This window comes from Myxine glutinosa, chromosome 2 (assembly GCF_964187855.1).
Source record: "Myxine glutinosa chromosome 2, kmMyxGlut1.1, whole genome shotgun sequence".
Classification (NCBI taxonomy): Eukaryota; Metazoa; Chordata; class Myxini; order Myxiniformes; family Myxinidae; genus Myxine; species Myxine glutinosa.
The window spans coordinates 56,298,755-56,321,966 of NC_136262.1; the positions used below are offsets into that span (position 1 = coordinate 56,298,755).

A 23,212-nucleotide genomic window follows, 5' to 3' on the forward strand; every position below is an offset into this window, starting at 1 on the left:
GCCAAATGGTCAACATAGGCCAAATTTCTAAAATCCTCAATTTTCATCCGATTGACTTGAAATTTGAAGAGGACTTGCATATCTGGTCACTGAATTCAACCACCAAGTATTTTTGAGGTCAACATAGGCCAAAAGGTCAACATAGGCCAAAAGGTCAACATAGGCCAAATTTCTAAAATTCTCAATTTTCATCCAATTGACTTGAAATTTGAAGAGGACTTGCATATCTGGTCATTGAATTCAACCACCAAGTATATTTGAGGTCAACATCGGCCAAAAGGTCAACATAGGCCACATTTCTAAAATCCTCAATTTTCATCCAATTGATTTGAAATTTGAAGAGGACTTGCATATCTGGTCACTGAATTCAACCACCAAGTATTCTTGAGGTCAACATAGGCCAAAAGGTCAACATAGGCCAAAATGTCAACATAGGCCAAATTTCTAAAATCTTCAATTTTCATCCGATTGACTTGAAAATTGAACAGCATTTGCATATCTGCTCACTGAATTCACCCACCAAGTATTTTTGAGGTCAACATAGGCTAAAAGGTCAACCTGGGCCACATTTCTAAAATCACCAATTTTCATTTGATTGACTTGAACTTCTTAGAGAATTTATATATATGGTCACTGAATTCAACCACCATCTATTTTTGAGGTCAACATCGGCCAAAAGGTCAACATAGGCCAAATTTTTAATATCCTTAATTTTCATCCGATTGACTTGAAAATTGAACAGCATTTGCACATCGAGTCACTAAATAGGGAAACTAACTAGTTGTGAGGTCAAAAGGTCAAAGGTCAACTCAAGGTCAACCTTCCAAAATCGTCATTTTTCATCTGAAAAATCGTCAATTTTCATCCTGTTGACCCGAGCTTTGATCAAGATTGTAAATTTTAATCTTCATGAAATGGACAATTTGCTGTATCAATGGAAAACTTGGGGGGGGGGGGGGGATTTTGCAAGTATCGTGCTACGCATGACGGCTTCTTGTTGATTTTGCAAGTATATTGGTCGGTTGTGTTTGTGACTGTTTGTTAGTTTGTCACCAGCCTACAGGTCACAATTTTCAACCGATCTTCACCAAACTTCACCAAGTGGTAGAGTTGGTCAAATGCCAGAAGCCTATTGTTTTTGGGGTCAATAGGTCAAAAGGTCAACATAGGCCAAAGGTCACCAACTTTGCTAAATTTCTAAAATCCTCAATTTTCATCCGATTGACTTGAAATTTGAAGACCACTTGCATATCTGGTCATTGAATTCAACCACCAAGAATTTTTGAAGTCAACATAGGCCAAATGGTCAACATAGGCCAAATTTCTAGAATACTCAATTTTCATCCAATTGACTTGAAATTTGGAGAGGACTTGCACATCTGGTCACTGAATTCAACCACCAAGTATTCTTGAGGTCAACATAGGCCAAAAGGTCAACATAGGCCAAATTTCTAAAATCCTCTATTTTCATCGAATTGACTTGAAAATTGAACAGCATTTGCACATTGAGTCACTAAATAGGGAAACTAACTATTTTTGAGGTCAAAAGGTCAAAGGTCAACTGAAGGTCAACCTTCCAAAATCATCATTTTTCATCTGAAAAATCGTCACTTTTCATCCTGTTGACCCGAGCTTTGATCAAGATTGTAAATTTTAAACTTCATGAAATGGACAATTTGCTGTATCAATGGTAAACTTTTGGGGGAGGGCGTATTTTGCAAGTATCGTGCTACGCATGACGTTTTCTTGTTACTTGCAAAATCGAAGATTTTTCAAGTATATTGGTCGGTTGTGTTTGTGACTCTGTTTGTTTGTTTGCTTGTTTGTTTGCTTGTTTGTCACCGGCCTACAGGTCACAATTTTCAACCGATCTTCACCAAACTTCACCAAATGGTAGAGTTGGTCAAATGCCAGAAGCCTATTGTTTTTGGGGTCAATAGGTCAAAAGGTCAACATAGGCCAAAGGTCACCAAATTTGCTAAATTTCTAAAATCCCCAATTTTCATCCGATTGACTTGACATTTGAAGACCACTTGCATATCTGGTCACTGAATTCAACCACTAAGTAATTTTGAGGTCAACATAGGCCAAATGGTCAACATAGGCCAAATTTCTAAAATTCTCAATTTTCATCCAATTGACTTGAAATTTGGAGAAGACTTGCATTGAATTCAACCACCAAGTATTCTTGAGGTCAACATAGGCCAAATGGTCAACATAGGCCAAATTTCTAAAATCCTCAATTTTCATCCAATTGACTTGAAATTTGAAAAGGACTTGCATATCTCGTCACTGAATTCAACCACAAATTATATTTTAGGTGAACATAGGTCAAAAGGTCAACATAGGCCAAATTTCTAAAATCCTCAATTTTCATCCAATTGACTTGAAATTTGAAGAGGACTTGCATATCTGGTCACTGAATTCAACCACCACGTATCTTTGAGGTCAACATAGGCCAAAAGGTCAACATAGACCAAATTTCTAAAATCCTCAATTTTCATCCAATTGACATGAAATTTGAAGAGGACTTGCATATCTGGTCACTGAATTCAACCACCAAGTATTTTTGAGGTCACCATAGGCCATCATGTCACATTGAAAACTTTTGGGGGAGGGCGTATTTTGCAAGTATCGTGCTATGCATGACGTTTTCTTGTTTGTTTGTCTGTTTGTTTGTTTGTCACCGGCCTACAGGTCACAATTTTCAACCGATCTTCACGAAACTTCACCAAATGGTAGAGTTGGTCAAAAGCAAGAAGCGTTTTGTTTTTGGGGTCAAAAGGTCAACATAGGCCAAAGGTCACCAACTTTGCCAAATTTCTAAAATCCTCAATTTTCATCCGATTGACTTGAAATTTGAAGAAGACTTGCATATCTGGTCACTGAATTCAACCACCAAGTATATTTGAGGCCAAAATGACAACATAGGCCAAATTTCTAAAATCCTCAATTTTCATCCGATTGACTTGAAATTTGAAGAGCACTTGCATACCTGGTCACTGAATTCAACCACCAAGTATATTTGAGGTCAACATAGGCCAAAATGACAACATAGGCCAAATTTCTAAAATCCTCAATTTTCATCCGATTGACTTGAAATTTGAAGAGCACTTGCACACCTGGTCACTGAGTTCAACCACCAAGTATATTGAAGGTCAGCATAGGCCAAAATGACAACATAGGCCAAATTTCTAAAATCCTCAATTTTCATCCGATTGACTTGAAATTTGAAGAGCACTTGCATATCTGGTCACTGAATTCAACCACCAAGTATATTTGAGGTCAACATAGGCCAAAATGACAACATAGGCCAAATTTCTAAAATCCTCAATTTTCATCCAATTGACTTGAAATTTAAAGAGGACTTGCATATCTGGTCACTGAATCCAACCACAAATTATATTTTAGGTGAACATAGGCCAAAAGGTCAACATAGGCCAAAAGGTCAACATAGGCCAAATTTCTAAAATCCTCAATTTTCATCCGGCTGACTTGAAATTTGAAGAGAACTTGCATATCTGGTCACTGAATTCAACCACCAAGTATTTTTGAGGTCAACATAGGCCAAAAGGTCAACATAGGCCAAATTTCTAAAATCCTCAATTTTCATCTGATTGACTTGAAATTTGAAGAGAACTTGCATATCTGGTCACTGAATTCAACCACCAACTATTTTTGAGGTCAACATAGGCCAAAAGGTCAACATAGGCCAAAAGGTCAACATAGGCCGGATTTGTAAAATCACCAATTTTCATTTGATTGACTTGAAATTCTAAGAGGATTTACAAAAATGATCACTGAATTCAACCACCAACTATTTTTGAGGTCAACATAGGCCAAAAGGTCAACATAGGCCAAGTTTTTAAAATCCTCAATTTTTATCCGATTGACTTGAAAATTGAACAGCATTTGCACATTGTGTCACTAAATAGGAAACGAACTTTTTGAGGTCAAAAGGTCAAAGGTCAACGCAGTCAACCTTAATCATCATTTTTCATCTGAAAGGGTGGATTTTGCAAGTATCGTGCTCCGCATGACGTCTTCTTGTTTACTTATTCGTATGCAGCCTGTGGCCGTTTGCTTGCATTATTTTCTGGGGGCGTAGCTGTGCCGCTGATGCAGTGCCCCCTTACAAGCCGAGGAAGGATCAACCGACCTGGTGTTAATTCAACGGCTCAAACTCAATATCTTGGGCTCTTAAACCAACTTTACCCGATAAGCGAACTCCAGGCTTGATGTCGATTGGTTCTTCTCCTGCTGGCAATGAAACGAGCAAATATATATTCAGCACCACGAGTGCTGGAGCCAGACGAGCACCGTTCGTGGAGTTGTCGTCAAATTGGGCGCTTGATAATACGTTTCACACTCGATGTGAAAAGTCAATGCGTTTGTTCCAAAGTTGTGACGGATAATGTACGAGTGAGAGACAAGTGCTATTAAATAATCACGTGGATGATCTCTCAATTGATGCAGACTCCCGCGTCACAGCCTCGAGCCAACAATGACGGCTGTTGGTTGTTGTTAAGCAAAGTTCACTCGATAAAGATCGAGCCGTTCTGCTTTGTTTCTTCGTTGTACCGCGACCTCTATTCCAGCAATGCTGCGTTCCAAGCCAAATTCTTGGCGGGTCTGTTTCCATTTGTATCTCACATCTTTCTACTGACTGCACAATCACAGGCTCACGGAGCGGTGTGACGGCGGATAATGGTCGCATCGCTCAATGTGCTCGGGCCTTTCTCGAGTGGCTTCGTTCGGTATGAATCTACAGCTTGGAGTGTCAGAGATATTGACGTCCCTTATAATTATTGCTTTAATGCAAACGTTTCTTTCTGTGGGATTCCGATACGGCCAGTGAACCAGCGCGCATCTTGACAACGCTGGTTATACACCGCTTCTTGAAGCCGAAACGTTCTCGCGCTGTACGGTGTTTCAAAGCGGACCTCCCTGCGTTTCTTACAGTGCATCGACCACATACAATGAGATGATTTTGTTGCTGATTAGCTTTCTTCGTGGCTGAGCGAGTGGGGAATGAAAGCTGAGGCGGCCCGATGCCAAGCCTGAGGGCGAGGAAATCCTTCCAGATGCAGGAGACAAGTGACGCAGATGATGCCAAACAAGCGGTTTCTCCGTCTCCCTCCCTCCCCTCTCAATGCTCTCATGCAGGTGCTTCAGCTCCAATCTCCCGCACGCGGTTTGCATTCGTCCCGGTGTTTAGCTCGGCCGTTTCATCACGACGCGCTCATGGTAAAAACGCGCCAAGCTCGCCGACTCGGCCGACAGGTGGCCGATCTGCGAGGGTCTTGGGAGGAGGGCAACCCAACCTGCGTTGCCTTCGTCTGTCGGATTTGAGCCTCACACGTGGTCGCGCCATTTCGTTGGCTGCAAATGCCTCATGGTGCCCGGTGGGACAAAGCAAACGTATAATCCAAAGGAACACGAATTAAACTTCAATTACTGTTGCACAAAACACACAGGGATTTATACAACATTACATGGTAACTTATGTTTTACAACCGAGATGTAATTTTTAAATCGCGCGAAGTTAAACGTTCATATTACTATTAGAACACAAAATACGCTCACCGCGGCCAGGTAACCACGTCATCGACCCCGATCAGATTACAGATATTAATACCACTGCACCGACCGCGGCCAGGTAACCACGTCATCGACCCCGATCAGATATTAATACCACTGCACCGACCGCGGCCAGGTAACCACGTCATCGACCCCGATCAGATATTAATACCACTGCACCGACCGTGGCCAGGTAACCGTTGCGTTCAAAATGTCCATGAGCACGTTTAACAAGCCTGATTTGGGCTTCACGGTTAAGGTGGCTGCTTAGGGTCTTGAGTTCGACCACCTGGCAGCCTGTTGAAGTAACACCAGGTGGGTTGACTCAGCCTTCCCTCTTCTCTCTCTCTCTCTTGCTCTAACTCTGTCGTGGCCCTGACTTTGTCAAGGTGGGGGTACACCATCCTGGATGTGGGGGGGGGGGGGGGGGGATCTCTGGATCGCTCCTCCGACATTGATCGGCTGTCTCCTTGCCGTGGACTTGTTCGAGAGAACTGTCCGGGGCTTATCATCATCATCATCATCATCATCATCATCATCATCATCATCATCATCATCATCATCATCATCATCATCATCGTCATCATCATCACCACAATCATGAAGAAGAAGAAGAAGAAAGTCACCTGGTAGAGCGTATACATACCTCCACCAGGCTGAACAGTTTGTTTTGTATCCCACTAATAGGCGGAACTGAAGCAAAATCTAATCGCTTGTTCTTGTCACTTACCCAACTCATCCTCCAAGTTTTGTCATAATCCGAAAACCACTTTTTCAAATATTCCATATATCGTTTTTGGCCCAATCACTCAATGGTGAGGAATCACTTAAAACAAGACCAAAAGTCTAACAGCGGCGTAGCCTGGCTTGTAAAATATTAGAAACCAGTAAACCACAAACACACATGATTAGCTTTTTAAACAGTCTCTAATGCTGTTTATAACACTAGGGCATGCCCGTACTATATATATATCTAAAATTATATCCCCCCCCTCTATTTACATGAAATGGTTTGGTCCAAAGCGAACGGCTTGCGAGTACGGTGACAATCCCCCCCCTCTATTTACATGAAATGGTTTGGTCCAAAGCGAACGGCTTGCGAGTACGGTGACAATCCCCCCCTCTATTTACATGAAATGGTTTGGTCCAAAGCGAACGGCTTGCGAGTACGGTGACAATCCCCCCCCTCTATTTACATGCAATGGTTTGGTCCAAAGCGAACGGCTTGCGGAGTTTGGTAAAGAAATCGCCATAGCTCGGTAACTACTTGTCCGATTAATATGAAACCTTGAAAAGGCATATCCTCGGGTCCCCAGCAATATACCTGGCAAGTTTCAAGTATATCGGACCGGTAGTTGTCGCGAAACAGCGGTCACAGACAAACACACAGACACACACACAGACACACAGAGATTACTGGAATTATCTATCTACTAGGGCAATGGCATGCCCGTACTATATATAAGCTAGGACGTGCCCGTACGTGGGTGCCCGTTCCTTGCCAAAAAAAAAAAAAAAAATTTGTGTAGGGGTGTGTGTGTGTAAACATCCTAGGGCGTGCCCGTACGTGGGTGCAAAAAAACATGCGTGCAAACAACAACAACAAAAAAAAACTTTGAAACCACGTGGCAGTAACGACCACAGAACCCCCCCCCCCCTCTATTTACATGAATGGTTTGGTCCATTCGCAACGACCACAGAACCCCCCCCCCTCTATTTACATGCAATGGTTTGGTCCATTCGCAACGCCAAAGCGAACGGCGAACGGCTAAATCGCCATAGCTCGGTAAGTACTTGTCCGATTAATTTAAAACCTTGAAAAGGCACATCCTCGGGTCCCCAGCAATATACCTGGCAAGTTTAAAGTATATCGGACCCGTGGTTGTCGAGAAACAGCGGTCACAGACAAACACACACACACACACAGACACACACACACACACACACACACACACACACACACACACACACACACACACACACACACACACACACACACACACACACAGATTAGTGGAATTATAGATAGACTAGGGCATGCCCGTACTATATATAAGCTAGGACGTGCCCGTACGTGGGTGCCCGTTCCTTGCCAAAAAAAAAAAAAAAAAAAATTTGTGTAGGGGTGTGTGTGTGTAAACATCCTAGGGCGTGCCCGTACGTGGGTGCAAAAAAACATGCGTGCAAACAACAACAACAAAAAAAAACTTTGAAACCACGTGGCAGTAACGACCACAGAACCCCCCCCCCCTCTATTTACATGAATGGTTTGGTCCATTCGCAACGACCACAGAACCCCCCCCCCTCTATTTACATGCAATGGTTTGGTCCAAAGCGAACGGCTTGCAGTGTTTGGTAAAGAAATCGCCATAGCTCGGTAACTACTTCTCCGATTAATATGAAACCTTGAAAAGGCACATCCTCGGGTCCCCAGCAATATACCTGGCAAGTTTAAAGTATATCGGACCGGTAGTTGTCGAGAAACAGCGGTCACAGACAAACAAACAAACAAACGTACAAACGTACAAACGTACAAACGTACAAACAAACACACAGAGATTACTGGAATTATAGATAGATAATTCCACTAATCTCTGTGTGTGTGTGTGTGTGTGTGTGTGTGTGTGTGTGTGTGTGTGTGTGTGTGTGTCTGTGTGTGTGTGTGTTTGTCTGTGACCGCTGTTTCTCGACAACCACGGGTCCGATATACTTTAAACTTGCCAGGTATATTGCTGGGGACCCGAGGATGTGCCTTTTCAAGGTTTGAAATTAATCGGACAAGTACTTACCGAGCTATGGCGATTTAGCCGTTCGCCGTTCGCTTTGGCGTTGCGAATGGACCAAACCATTGCATGTAAATAGAGGGGGGGGGTTCTGTGGTCGTTGCGAATGGACCAAACCATTCATGTAAATAGAGGGGGGGGGGGGGTTCTGTGGTCGTTACTGCCACGTGGTTTCAAAGTTTTTTTTTGTTGTTGTTGTTTGCACGCATGTTTTTTTGCACCCACGTACGGGCACGCCCTAGGATGTTTACACACACACACCCCTACACAAAATTTTTTTTTTTTTTTTTTTTGGCAAGGAACGGGCACCCACGTACGGGCACGTCCTAGCTTATATATAGTACGGGCATGCCCTAGTCTATCTATAATTCCAGTAATCTCTGTGTGTATGTTTGTATGTTTGTATGTTTGTATGTATGTATGTATGTATGTTTGTCTGTGACCGCTGTTTCTCGACAACCACGGGTCCGATATACTTGCAACTTGCCAGGTATATTGCTGGGGACCCGAGGATGTGCCTTTTCAAGGTTTGAAATTAATCGGACAAGTAGTTACCGAGCTATGGCGATTTCTTTACCAAACACCGCAAGCCGTTCGCTTTGGACCAAACCATTGCATGTAAATAGAGGGGGGGGGGGTTCTGTGGTCGTTGCGAATGGACCAAACCATTCATGTAAATAGAGGGGGGGGGGGGGTTCTGTGGTCGTTACTGCCACGTGGTTTCAAAGTTTTTTTTTTGTTGTTGTTTGCACGCATGTTTTTTTGCACCCACGTACGGGCACGCCCTAGGATGTTTACACACACACACCCCTACACAAATTTTTTTTTTTTTTTTTTTTTGGCAAGGAACGGGCACCCACGTACGGGCACGTCCTAGCTTATATATAGTACGGGCATGCCCTAGTAGATAGATTAAACAACGAAATATGGAGGAATCCCGACATCCGTGACTATGAGGTAAGTTTTACTTTCAAAACTGAGCGAAGATCTACTGTAATCTGTATACCCCACAAGGGTTGGGGTTGTGCTCATTTACAAAGGAGCTAGCTAGCGCTTGCCAAGCCAGACGTTCCTTAACGGTTTTGAATGGAGTGCTTGCTCGAATGCTTAAACCACTTGGCGATCTCTCCACAAGAAACTTGGTAAATGAACACAATGTTCTTGAGACCCGACCATAGATCGACTGTAATCTATATATCCCAAAGAGGAATGACCCTTCCAGAGTTCCAGTTCCTTCAGCTCCCGCAGTGAGCAGGTGTTTACGCCGTAATGACATCATATATGTAATGACGTGGCATGACGGCCGGACACAATACTTCCGCTACTTTAATATACTAGGACGTACCCGTACGTGGGTGCCCGTTCCTTGCCAAAAAAAAAAAAAAAATGTCTGGGCGTGCCCATGGGCCCATGGGCGTGCCCGTAAGTGCGTGATGTGACCGTACAATGAATGTATCGTCCCGACGCCGCAGCTCGGATGGCGCTGCAGTTAATCGGGCCTGTATCGGCAGAGTTATTATAAACGTGTACTACAATCGATCGTACCTTACAACAATCAACACAGATTGCAACGTCAAATAAATGAATACGCTCTCAAATGTGCCGTCCGAGGCAGCGTCTGCTCGCCACGTTCAGCATCAGTACGTCGTCACTATGACTATCCGTAAGTCCGGAAGTGACGTCCTCATTTGACTGTCCGGAAGGTCACATATCGCAGTTACGATGAATCGCAAATTAGTTTTAATTAGTTTTAAAACATAGTTTAACGCCGACATAGTTTGCCAACGTGAAATCAATGAATACGCTCTCAAATGTGCCGTCCGAGGCAGAGTCTGTTCGCCACGTTCGGCACACGTGATAGCTCGCTGCTCTCTGATTGGTTGAATCGTTTTTTGGACATAGCTCGGTAACTACTTCTCCGATGAATATGAAACCTTGAAAAGGCACATCCTCGGGTCCCCAGCAATATACCTGGCAAGTTTCAAGTATATCGGACCCGTGGTTGTCGAGAAACAGCGGTCACAGACACACAGAGATTACTGGAATTATAGATCGATATAAGATATACACTTAACCTCCAGTAACGTTGCAGTCACTAAAAAGAGATTAGTGTTAAGATTATATTTACGATAATAATAATGTTACGTTATTATTACAAAAATTATATTATTTTTTAAAAACTAAGGTGAATTCCTTACTCCCGCTTTTACACCGTTTCAATCCATCAACTTTCCATTCACGACATTGGGATGAAAGTGTTATGGTTATATTTACTACTAGTACCCGACTGCAAAGCCGCAATGAGCCGGCGAAGCCAAAGCCTCTTGCCACTATTTTACCATCACTATGGCATCAGTAGGTTAGGTAGTTGGTAGTAGGTAGGTGTAGTAGGTACTGTACCTAGTTCAAAATGACACCATTTGCATTCTGGATGAGATTAAAATTTATAAAATGTCCTTCTTGATTAATTCGGTGAATTCCGTCTCAACTTCGGATATTTCCGGCCGTGAAAAACTATCCCCTACGGCCGCGAGATTTCTAAAAAATAATTCTTCGTCAATTTTTGAATATTTGACGCCATTTTCAGCGTCCAAAATGTAAAAAGCTTTTTTGAAATATTTTTTCAAATGCTCGAATCTCATTGGTTCTGGTAATTGGTGACGATTTTCGTTGAAGATAACCAGGGCCTGTGTGGGCCCAGGGAACGAGGTTGGTCTTATGTTACGGGGTCCTCCCCTTACCTCTGGTCTCGGTAGACCTCCGAACCCCAAGAGGGTCCCCGGCAGAAATATGTGTTATCCTTGGTTGAAATCAAGCAAATAATGAAACACTCAATGGAACCAGCAAATGAAACCGTCAAATCAATGATGCAACCACACCAGGTTATGAACAAACAATAATATATTAGAAATCACACAAGAAGACCCATACAACAATGGGGGCAATCACCCCTACTATCGAATCTTACGGTGGTAACCTTATCAAGCCCCTTAACCCCAAACTCATGGCACCTCCCCAATGTCTCTGCACCCCTCCAAGGCGAAGTCCCAATGTCTCTGTGCGCTCCCGCGATCGGGGAGTCAAGGCCCGATCAAAGTCAATTGAGGCGTAGGCGATCGAGGCCGCGTTGTTCAGCACCCCGCAATACAGCGGTGGAAAGGAACCTCACAAAGACGCGCTCTGACGTACACGTTGCGGTTCAATCCGCGATCCTCCGTATAATTTTCAAGTGCCCTTTCTGGCACAGCCGTCCCCGGCAAACCACCGGGGAATAATGCCCACCTGACACGACCAAAACCGGTTCACTGCAGGTTGCTCGCGTGGCGAAGATGGCGGATGGCTTTCCCTCGAACCCTGGCTTTGAGGCCAGGATCCTCCGGAACCTCAATGAGGATACCCGACGACACAGGCTCCACGCCCTCCGGCGATAACTCTTATCGCCCGAACTTCCCTTCAAGGACGCAAAGTACACTCGCACTGTACGTCGAACGCTCGGTCCGGAGCTTCAACAACAACGTCTGTTTCACGATCTCCTACCGCCTCTTCTTCCTCGCTCCACCTCTTCCGGTCACGATCCGGATTTTCGGCCGCATTTTACCAGGATCGCTTTTAAATCTTTTAACTATAATAACCCTTTCCCTTCAACCACAATCACCAGAATACTTAGAATCAACAACAATAATCATAACAACAACCCTTAGGGCCGAATCCGTAACACTTAAAGTATTTTATTTACAAATTAGGGGTGCATAAGAATGTGAATCAAACAAAGATGGGTGAAACAAACTCCTATTGAACTTTTTCGCAATTTTTTAATGCATACTTCCGCATTCGGAAGATGGTGGCCTCCATTGAGTGATTTGGTTTTTGAAATATTTTTTCAAATCCTCGAATCTCAATGGTTCCAGTGTTTGGTGACGATTTTCGTTGAAGATAACCAGGCCCGTGCGGGCCGAGGTTGGTCTTAAAGTATTTTAATTACAAATTAGAGGTGCATAAGATTGTGTATAAAAAACGGACGGGTGAAACAAACTCCCATTGAACTTTTTTCAATTGGTTATGCATACTTCCGCATCTGCAAGATGGCGGCCTCCATTGAGCGATTTGGTGCATCAAAGCTTCGAAATTCTCAAGGGATCCAGCAAAATCTGGCTTTTCAACATAATACGTACACGTTCATTCACAACACCGGCTTCGCTGGCTATAATATTATTATTATGAAGACGATACGACTAAAATGATACACTACTGTATTGAGAAACCTGGGTTTAATTTGTCCAAAGCGGACGGTGAGTCGTAACGCCAAAGGCCTATATGTACCGTATTGTTGGAAGATACATAACGCCGATGCTTTCGATATTTGATAGTCATTTTAACAATCGGTTTGTTTGTTTCACACCGATTGAAAAACGTAAAGGTAGAGCATGGCGATTGTGATATATGACAGGTTCGACAATATGTTTAGCATGAACGGCGAATTGATTCATTATTTCATTTTTTAATGATTATTATTTATTTATTTTCATTATTATTTATTTATTTTATTTCTCATCTGGGCAATATCGCAGGCACCTTTTGAGCTAGGAAGCTGATATTTGGACATGACAACGACCAAGTGATTTGGCTGCAACGGGTATTTTTGATTTATTGATTCATTAATTAGTCGATTAATTATTTAATTATTTTATGAATGACTTAATTAATTTAAAAAATTTAAGTTACAGATTCGGATGAAATGGTGGTGGTTTATGTATTATATTAGCCAATTGATTAACTATTTAATTTATTTATTTATTGATTTTCATTATTAATCATTTATTTATTTTCTTTCTCATCTGGCCAATATCTCAGGCACCTTTTTAGCTAGGAAGCTAATATTTGACCACGACAGTGACCAAGTGATGTGGCTATAAAGGATATTTTTGATTTATTGATTAATCATTTAATCGATAATTATTTATTGATTAATCAATTAATTATTTAATTTTTTTATTCATGACTTATTTAATTAAATTCCTAAAAGATACATCTTCAGATGAAGCACTAGTGGTTTAGTTATGCTATTAGCCAATTGATTAAGAAAATATTTTATGATAGTCTTTTATTGATTTTAATTATGCAATTAATCAATCAATTAGTGTACACCTCTCCCTCCCAATGCAGTCTCTATGAGCTGCACTGCGGTATTTCCGGGCGCCAGAGGCGCCCCGGCAATGCCACATTGCAAGATGTTTAATTATTTGGCATGGGGGCGGTGTACTTTGAATGTATCTGCACTTGTTTGCTTTCTTGTTTGTTGGTTTGTTTGTTTGTCTGGGCGATATCTCAGCCATCATTTGAGCTAGGAAGCTGAAATTTGGGCAAAATAGTGAGCAAGTACTTTTTCAAAAAAGGTATTTTTTGTTTAATCAATTTTTTGATTAGTTACTTAATTATTATCGATTAATTAAGTACTTATATATGTCCTTTCTCTTCTGGGCATTATCTCAGGCACCCTTTGAGCTCGGAAGCTGATATTTGGATATGACAATGACCAAGTCATTAGGCTGTAAAGGCTATTTTTGATTTATTGATTAATCAATTAATCGATTAATTATTTAATTATTCGATTAATGACTTAATATATTTTTTATTTTTTAAGTTACAGATTCGGATGAAATGGTGGTGGCTTATGTATTCTATTCGCCAATTGATTAATTATTTAATCATTTCATGATTATTATTTATTTATTTTCATTATTAATCATTTATTTATTTTCTTTCTCATCTGGGCAATATGTCAGGCACCTTTTGAGCTAGGAAGCTAATATTTGGACACGATAGTGACCAAGTGATGTGGCTATAAAGGATATATTTGATGTATTGATTAATCAATGAATCGATTAATTACTTTTTGATTAATCAATTAATTATTTAATTTTTTCGATTAATGACTTCTTTGATTAATTTGCAAAAAGTTATAGCTTTGAATGAAGCACTGGTAGTTTCGGTATGCTATTAACCAATTGATTAAGAAAATATTTTATGATCATTCTTTATCGATTTTAATTATGCAATTAATCAATCAATTATTGCACACCTCTCCCTCCCAATACATTCTCTATGAGCAATCAATTAATTAATCAATCCATTGGTGGCAGATTTCGAATCAAAACGGGGGGAGTTGACAGTGGGAATGGAAGTGTGAGACCCAAGCTGATGTGCTTCGGGCACAGGAGAGGTCAAACTTAAATGGGGAATGTTTGGAGGTAAATGGGGAGTGTTTAGAGGTACATGGGGGAAACTTAAATTTGAATGGGGAATGTTCGGCTGGAAAAGACCTGGAAAGCTATCGGGCTGGTGTGGATGTCACAATTCAACAACAGGGAAAGGAATTGTGTTCAATTCCAACAACAGGGAATTGTGCAGTATCAGCCCAGTGGTGCGGAGCAACAGGGGGTACGAATATTAGAGGTCCGTGGAACGGAACCGGACCGGGTGTGTATGGATGAAGGCCTGTTGTGGCCAGAATTTTTTTTCTTTTCTTTTTTGTATACAAGATCGAGGCTCGTGAAAGAGCCAACATTAATCACACAAAAAGTCAAACCGACACATAAAACACAAAAAATAAGGGGAGACATAGACAAGATGGGGAGAGAGGGGGAAGGACACAAACACAACATTTGAGAGCAGGGACATCGGGAGAAATGTGGGAGGGGGAGGGCTTGGGGGGAGGTGGGAGAGGTATAAAACATATGAACACTGCAAGGACTTCCAGGAAAGAAGTTGGAATTTAAAAAAAAAAGAAAAAAAAGTGTATCTGGGGTGAATAAGCGGGGGTAGAAAAGATCAAAGTTTTGGATGGGGGAAGATAAGAGATGGTGGTGAACAGCTGTTTTAAAGACCTGGGGGGAGGAGTGGGATTGAAGGGAGTGGGGGAGTTTGTTCCAGAGGCGGGAGAAAAGGGGAATGAAAGAGTGAAGGTGAGCAGAGAGCCTAGATTTTGGCAGTTTAACCATGAGAGGGTTGCAGGCTGATCTTGTGCGACCTGAAGGAATATTGGGGGGACAGAGCACAGAGAGAGCTGGGGGAGCAAGGCCGGAGAGGAGTCGGTAGAAGACAGAAACACCACTAAGCTGCCTGCGGTGAGTGAGTGAAAGGCCCTCGGAGTTAACTTAATCGCAGGAGATTCCAATGATTCTGAAAGCTTTGGTTTCAACAGCGTGAAGCCGAGCTAGGTGTGAGGCAGGAGCACCAGCCCAGAGGGGGGAACAGTATTCCATTGAGCTGCGGATGAAAGCCTTGTATGTGGTGAGGAGCTCAGGTGTGCCAAGGGAAGGACTTCGCATGACGGAGGATGCCCAGTCGGCGACTGGCTTTGGAGGCCAGCTTGGAAATGTGGTTTTCCCAAGAAAGATCATGGCAGATAGTGAGACCCAAAAGCTTGAGCGACAGAACTTCTTCAAGAGGATTGTTGAGAAAGTAGATGGGAGGGTTTTCCAGTCGGTCCTTTCGGAGAGACATTGTAAGAGTGTGAGATTTGTCAGGATTGAAAGACATGTTCCACTTGTTTGACCAGTCTGATTTTGTCCAGGTCTGCAGAGAGTGAGGAGGCTGCAGACTGCCGATCTGAGGGATGAGGAATGGAGCGGCAGATAGTGGAGTCATCAGCAAAGAGATAGAGAGGATTTTCCAGAGAGTCGGAGAGATCATTGATGAAGACCAGAAATAGCATAGGGCCCAGAACACTACCTTGGGGAACTCCAGCCAGAACAGACAGGGGAGATGAGAGAAATCCATTCAGGGCCACACGTTGCCTATGACCAGAGAGGAAGTCCGCAAGCCATGAGTGGAGATTTCCATGGATACCATAGGAGGAGAGTTTGTTGGGCAGAGCTGGGTGCCACACCGTATCAAAGGCACATGATATGTCAAGTGAGACAGCTCTGATTTCCTGTTTGGCATTGAGGACCTCCATCCATTGTTGAGACAGCAGAAGCAACATGTCCAGAGTAGAATGACCTGGTCTGAATCCAAATTGATGATCAGAGATCAAGCCATTGGAGAAGAGGAAGGATTTGATATCCGAAGCAATGATGGATTCCATGACTTTGCTGATAATTGGAAGCAGGCTGATTGGTCTGTAGTTGCAAGGATCTGTTTTTGCACCTTTTTTGTGTAAAGCGGTAATGTTTGCTGATTTCCAAGATGCTGGCAGATGACCTTGAGCAAAAGAGAGGGTGAAAAGAACAGAGAGAGGGTGAGATAGGGCGGCAGAGCAGGATTTTGGGACCCGTGGGCTGATGCCGTCTGGTCCAGTTGCAGAATCAGAGTCGAGGTTTGATAAAAACTTCTCCACCTTGTCAGGAGAGAAGGACACAGAGTTCAGGAGCAGTTGGGTTCGACTGGGAAAGGTGGGAACAGAGAGAGATGGGCTTGGGACACAATATTTTGAGGCAAACACAGAGTTGAGGCATTCGGCTTTGTCACGTGCGGTGTCAACTGTGCAGCCATTTGAGGTAAGGGAGGGGATGGAGGGGGAACAAACACCAGAAACGGATTTGACCAGACGCCATCAGGATTTGGAGGAAGGAGACAGGTTTGAGAGTTCAATCTTGAGTACGGAGAGATAGTGCTTCCTGGCACTCCTGAGGGTAGACACACACTTGTTTCGAGCTTGGTGGAAGGAACTGAGATTGCCTTCAGTTGGATTTGCCTTCCAAGAGGCAAAGGCAAGTTGTTTCAGGGCAACTGCCTCACCACAAGATTCAGTGTACCATGGACGGGAGGAAGGGTAAGACAACTGAAGACGAGATGGGATAAATCTGTGCATGAGAGAGAGCAGTTTGCTTTCGAAGAATTCCCAGGAAGAATTGATGTCAGAGGCAGTAGAGATGGGAGACCAGTCCAGGCGATTGATGGCTGCTTGCAGCCCGTGCCAGTCGGCCTGAATGAAATGCCAGACTCGTCGGCACTGAGGAGGCTCTCTGAGAATGGCCAGAGAGATGTCCACTTTAACAAGCACATGATCAGAAGAACCGATTGGAGCAGAAGAAGAGCAGGAGACATTTGCAGGGAAGTTAGTCATAACCAAGTCCAGAAGAGAAGATACTCCATTGACTGAGATCCGGGTCAGGAAATTGACAGATTGTGTCAGTCCCAATGAGTCGCAGAAGTCCTTTGCTGAGGTGCCATGGCTGGTGAGAGATGAACCCACACCCAGCCAGCTGGCATGATGACAGTTGAAGTCGCCACATATGAGGAAGAGAGAATTTGGATGAGTTGATAGAAGTTGGTCCATGTTGTCCGACAGCGAAATGTAAATGGAGTCATCACTGTTTGGAGGACGGTACAGAACACATATGAACAAAAGGTGGGAGCAGAGAGGAAGCCGTAGCCAGAGGTACTCCTGCGGGTGGGGTGGAGAGAGGGCAGTGCAGGGAGAGTGAGGAAGAGAGTTTTTGATAAAGATAGCCACCCCACAACCAGGACGAGGCTCAGGTCTATCGTACCGGAGAAGGGAGTAACCAGGAAGAGATATTAAGGAATCAGAGACATCTTGAAGGAGAAAAGTTTCTGTTAAGCAGATCAAGTCTGGATTGTCAGAAGCAACCTGAATGGAGAGATCAATCAGGTTTGAGCGAAGGCCCCGGATGTTTGAGGTCCATACCGTTAATGAGGAGAGAGGGGGAGCATCGGGTGCAGGACAGGGGAGGGGAGGGGTAGGGTCAGATGAAGGATGAGAGGGGGAGGTAGGAAGAGCAGGTGATAGTGTGTCAGAGATTACAGAAGAGTTACAAGAAAGGGAAGGATGAGGAGGACGAAAGGTTTGATGGTGATGGGATGAGGCACAGTGAGGGGTTGTTTGAGGGGGGGCAGAGGAAAGTAGAAGGTTGGGGGAGGTGGAGGTATGAGATAGAAGGGAGACGAAGTGCGGAGGAGGCAGCTTTGAGAAGGAGGTGGGAGGAGGGAGAATTTGTGAGGGATGGTTGGGGGGGAGATTTGAAGGGGAGGGGTTGGGGGGGAGTTTTGAAAGGGAGGGGCAAGGGGGGAGTTTAGGAGGGGAAGGGCAAGGGGGGAGTTTAGGAGGGGAGGGAGTTTAGGAGGGGAGGGGCAAGGGGGGAGATTTGGAGGGGAGGGGCAAGGGGGGAGATTTAGAGGGGAGGGGCAAGGGGGGAGTTTAGGAGGGTAGGGGCAAGGGGGAGTTTAGGAGGGGAGGAGCAAGGGGGGAGATTTGGAGGGGAGGGGAAAGGGGGGAGATTTGGAGGGGAGGGGCAAGGGGGAGTTCAGGAGGGTAGGGGCAAGGGGGAGTTTAGGAGGGGAGGAGCAAGGGGGGAGATTTGGAGGGGAGGGACAAGGGGGGAGTTTAGAAAGTGGATGATTCATGAAAGATGAGCATTTATAACAAATTGGGTTTGTTGTGATTTTCAAGTTAGCGATCCGTTTAAGAACAATAGAGGAGGGGTGGAATGAATGAGAATTTAGAGCATGTCTTGAGAAAGAATTATTAGAGATTGAATATTTTTTTGAAATGGAATGAGTTGAAGAGGAAATTGAAAGGAGCCTTTTAAATAGGAAGAAAAACAGCGTGTTGTAATATATGACTGAATAAAACATTCCAGGGGAAAGTTTAAACATATTTAAACAGAATCGTGAAGAACAATCTTAGATTCACAAAAATACCAATGGGGAGAGGGAGCCTAGAGGGACAACCACGAGTCACTTGAACAGGGCAAAAGGTGGAAGGCAGGGCGATAATGGGGGCAGGGCGGGACAGCGCACGTGGACAGAGGCAAAAGCACACGATGGGACAAAAGCACACGAGGAGAAAAGGAAATAAATGTTTTTTTTGTTTGTTTTTGGGGGGGGGTTTGGGGGGGGGGGGTTACAACGTTAGACAAAGAGTTCGGTGAAGTTTGGGGGAGAAGGGAAAATAAAAAAACCGAGCAAAACCAGCGAAGGAAGAAACAAACTTCGACGGGGGAAGCCTGAGGCTGCAAGGCCTCACACGCGGCACGGCAAACAGAAACGAATAATTTATGAAAGATAAACACCGAGAAACTTCCAAGGGACACACTATCGGTTCACACACCGAAAGATAAAATACAGTTTCGACAAAATACAATTGTGAACAGACTTAACTTTTAAAACGTGGAGACTGTGTGGAGCTTCGAAATCCGTGACGTCGTCTCCAGATCTCGCGAGACCACCCAATTGATTGGGGATAATGAGAATAATGATTGGACACAGCGGCTGGACACCTTCGACAATACCATCGAGGAAGAGGTTGCTCAGGTCGAACAGGGTCTGGAGGATGAGGTGAGTCAACAACAGGGAAAGTTGATGGATGAGGTGAGTCAACAACAGGGAAAGTTGAAGTTAAATTGACCGAGGGGACCCTCAACACGAACAACAATTGGGCACAAGAGGCTCCAAAATTGCATACCCAGCAGGGGGGGTGTTTTGGCTCCGAGCTGGATTCGGATATGGAAGAGTTGGGAGATAGAGCCTCAGAAGAACTGGTTCCCATAGGAAATTTGGAGCAGCTGCAGGTTATTTGGCACACGAGGCCAAAATCTTTAAAAAGAAATTTAAAATTAAATTTAAATGGGAAATTGATGTGGAGCAGCCTTGGAGGGAATTGGTCCCCGGGCTGTGTAATTTGGACCAGGAGAGGTCAGTGGGGTCGGCCTCGTGTAAAAGTTTCCCCTTTAAAAATCGATTTATGCCAGCCAGCTGGGGGGCTGCGCTGGCAGGATTTGGACGTAGAGTCCGGCCATGGGTGATGTGGTATGACCTGGGCCTATTTAAAAAACGGTGGGGGTGGGGGGGGGTCTGGTGGAGTGTGGCATCCCTTGTCCATCGGGGGCGCCGCCCGAGCGAGTGTCTCGGGCCAGCAGGGTCGCCGGACCCTGGTGGGAGTTAAGACCTCCGGGAGGGAGGGGGGGAGGTGGGTCCGAGGTGGTTTCTCACCGGTACCTAGGATGGTGTATAATGAGGACCACTAGGGGGAGGTGTTGAGAGCCGCGCTTTGGTGGCAGCACCACGGACGGCCAGCACGGGTCTGATGTGGTGACAGCCCGGGCATGCGGCCTGGTAGCCTCTCCCTGAGACTCTGGGACAGCCAGCATGTGGTGACCTGCCATGCTGTCCTGGTCTATGGACGCGGGTCGAACCGCATGGACAGGAATGGATATAGCCCACCGTACAACTATTAGAGCATCTGTGGAACGTGATAGTGTGAGAATGATCGTCCACAGATGATCTGTTATGATTTGTGGACTCTCTGCTTGGGAAGAGGGCAATGGGATTGATTATTCGGGAATTTGTAACGAGCCGAGCATATGGGCCATGCTCGGCTGGCATGTGTATGGAGAAGCACCCTTCTTTGGTGAAATTAGTAAATTCTGAAAAATATTTTTGGCATGGGTAATCTGAGGGTGAGATGTAAATTTAAGGGTGAATTTTGTGAAGAGTAATGGTGGACACTGCACAGTGGCACCATTATTGATCCAGGTGTGTTAGACCAGAGTGTTGGAGGCTGGGATAAAATTGATAGGGTAGCAGGACACAGTCTTCAACTGGCTGTGGGGGCGCTGGCACCGATATTTGGGACGCTGAGTTGTAGGGATGTAGTTGGGTAGTCTCGAGGTCAACATGGTGCTATGGGTGTCTGAGGTGTGTGGACCATGTCTTCTGGATGAGTCTCCTGGGGGAGCATGGCTGTCAAATAGACCCTGGGCGTGGTCAAGTGTGGGTGGGCACTGGGGCTGCAGTTGTGTGGTCTGGGAGATGTGAGAGGTGCAGGGGACGTGATGTGGATGCCACACACTGTGACCGTTCCTCCCAGGTCGGAGGTTTTGGGAATGGTGGAGTTGGTAGCAGGTTCTCACCACATTGGCCAGCTGGGGCTAGTGGAGCCGTGTTCCTTGCAGGGGCTGAAGGATGGATGGTGGGTCACACCCTTATGGACACTCATGGGCCATGTTAGCATTTCGGCTGCTCAGCTTGTCTCGCTGGCCCTTGCACGATAGAGGTGTGGATTTGTCGTAGCCAAATGTAGTCATATAGTAAAGACCACCGGAGGAGGCAGATCCACATACTTGCCAGTACAGTGGGATAAAAGGAAATTTGGAAGAATTGGATCGGCCCTATGGGACAAATTTTGGGATTCTGTAGTGTGGATAACACTCTTGGACCCAACCAACCTGCAACTGCCGGCACTTGAGGTAAGGACTTGATGTGTACTGTCCCAGGCTTCAGGACTTGTTTATGGAAATTGGGACATGATAATTTGGCATCTGGGGCGGGTGAGAGTGATGGCATAGCTGGTGAGGGGATTGGAATGTGAGCCACGGAGTCTTGTGGGTGGCGTTTGTTTATGTGTAGGGGTGTTGCGTTTCTTTGTTGTCATGAAAATGGAGATTGAATTATGAATGAGTGGTGATTATTGTGGTGTTTGGAACTTTGAAATGTGAATGGGGACTTCACATGTGAGCAGGCCATGGCAATACCTTTTTGTGACATCTTCTATGGAAATATGTGGTTGAGAATTGAATGGCACCGGGGGAGGAAATGTTATTGTGGATTTTGTGGGTGGGGCAGGTGTGTGTGTGTCTGCAGGTATGGATCAAGCTCTGGAGGAGTGGTGACTGCGGGCCCCCTCTGCGGTAATTGCCTCTGGCAGCCAGTGGTGCCTGGAAATTGGGAGCCCATCGGCGGGGGTCTGTTTGGGTGCCCTGCGGTATGGAGAGACCCTCGGCGACCCGTGAGGCTGTATGGAAGCCTGAGGCAATGGAGCCTGGTGTGGAGACCTCTCTGGCGGGACGACAGTGTAAGGAGCTGTTTGGCTGTCAGGGGGCCAAGAGTTAAAGGGGGTGGGGGGGGGGGGGGGGGTGAGGAGGTCGTAAGTCAGGTGACTTGTTTTTGGACTGCGGGCACCACAGCCTGAAGCGCCCCCACCATCTTGCTTGTACGGTACCTCCCCGCTGCCTAGTAGAAGCACACACACATGTGTAACGACATCTATGCCATGGTCCTGCAAGGTGGGTGGGGTATTTGGGGGGGGGGGGGGAGGAAGGAGTGAAATACGTGCTTTGTGATGATTTTTGTGTTTTGATGATTTTTTGGAACGTGTATGAGTGGTTATGGGTTTGTGTGAGTGAATGAGGGTGAAATCCACCGAGCCATGTCGCTCACCTGTAACACCAGGACAGGGCCCGTGGAAATTTGGGGCACATTGGGATGGCCCCGCAGGTAACGTTGAGTCTTGTGGCATCCACCGGGGGACGCGGTCTGTAGGAAGGGGTTGTATAAATGTTTTTGGCATTTCTGAACTTTTGCAATGGATGGTTACGTTTTGTGGTTAAGGTAGGTTTTTGTGCTTTGTTGTTTTTATATCCTTCCCCAGGAGGTGGGAACGAGGATCCTAATGTCTTTAAATATTTGAAATGTAAATTTTTGCATAAGGGGGTAGAACGATAAGGAGAATAGGTAAGTAGTTACGGCTCACTTCCCACAGCCCTCCTGCTTTATTTCATAGGCTAATTAAGTGTGAGTCGGTAAGTGGTAAGACTGAGATGATGGCGCCCGCAATGAATCTTGCGCGGACAAAAATACTAGCGCGGCAGACATTTTCGCTTGGGTCCTGACTTTGGTGAAGACAGTTGTGCGCCGATGATTCTCCTCTTTTCTTTGCATTCTGGACCTCGGTGCGGGCGACAGTGTGCCGAGACCTTTCTGGGGATTGTGAGGAGGCCGAGTTGCGAACCATGAGCTGGGAACGAGGAACTGCACGATAACTCCTGTTCTCTTCGCGCTCGACGAGGCCAGGAGTGAGAGGATGCTCGGTGAGGCCTAGCAGCGTGCGA

General features: G+C 45.0%; 1 long non-coding RNA gene across 2 annotated transcripts in view; it reads right to left on the reverse strand.

Moving 5' to 3' along the window:
• Positions 1–4,742, reverse strand: part of LOC137421776 (uncharacterized) — a 30,586-nt gene extending 25,844 nt beyond the window's left edge. For both annotated transcript variants that reach the window (XR_010983400.2, XR_010983399.2), the window contains exon 1: positions 4,216–4,742. This is a non-coding gene — a long non-coding RNA (uncharacterized LOC137421776). The remainder of the gene's footprint in view (positions 1–4,215) is intronic.
• Positions 4,743–23,212: the final 18,470 nt, after the last annotated feature.